The following is a 905-nucleotide window of genomic DNA, read 5'->3' as shown; positions in this document are numbered from 1 at the left end:
ATAATAATAATAATAATAATAATAATAATAATAATAATGATAATAATAATAATAATAATAATAATAATAATAATGATAAAGCAGAAGTGAAAACCAAGTAAAGAGTGTGTGTGTGTTTAATTGGCAAAATATGACCATCCCCAAGTATAACAACATCTTTTTCCTATTTATGTAAATTTTTTTCAATGTTATTTAAATTAACATGAAAAATATTGTATCATAGTGTTTATAGGATTTTGGGGGATTTTTTAGAGCTCTATTGTTCTTTTGCTTACTGTTTTTGAAATTTGAATAAATTTTACCTCATTGACAATGGAGTGCCAATTAAAAGAAAAAAAAAGAAAAAAGAAACAAATTTATTTGACAGCCCTATACATGTACAACCCTCTCGCACCAGTCCATTAATGAAATAGATACACAGAGGCCTCTTCACACTGACACTAACTTTACCATGTGTAAATGATGGCTTGAAACTTCTGAAAGTATGATTCTTCACATAATATGATCTTTTGTTATGTAGTTTTTACCAAGGTGAAGTATTTTCTTATCACTTATCTACTTGACTCTCTGTTTATGACATGCAAATCTCTTGTGGAATTTGGAAAATTAGGTTTTTCTTTTCATTTGTCATAAATTGCTATCAACAAACTATATTCTGTCTGTTTCCACTGAAAGAAATGGTAGCGTACTTCAAGAGTATTTACCACTGTTGTGAGCACATTAATTGCTGTTATCTTTACAGTCAAGATAAGGTAATTGTAGAAGACATCGGTAATATAAATTGTCATTTGAGAAGTACAACCATAACAGAAATCATGTTAGTTTTTGACAATGATAAGCTATTTCTATATGTCCTCTAGTGTGTGTGAATGTAAGTATATGTATGTGTGTATGTGTATGCAGGA

The sequence above is a fragment of the Octopus bimaculoides genome, chromosome 14 (assembly GCF_001194135.2).
Source record: "Octopus bimaculoides isolate UCB-OBI-ISO-001 chromosome 14, ASM119413v2, whole genome shotgun sequence".
Taxonomy (NCBI): Eukaryota; Metazoa; Mollusca; class Cephalopoda; order Octopoda; family Octopodidae; genus Octopus; species Octopus bimaculoides.
The sequence above is the reverse complement of the archived record's forward strand: the minus strand, read 5'-3'. Positions refer to the sequence as shown.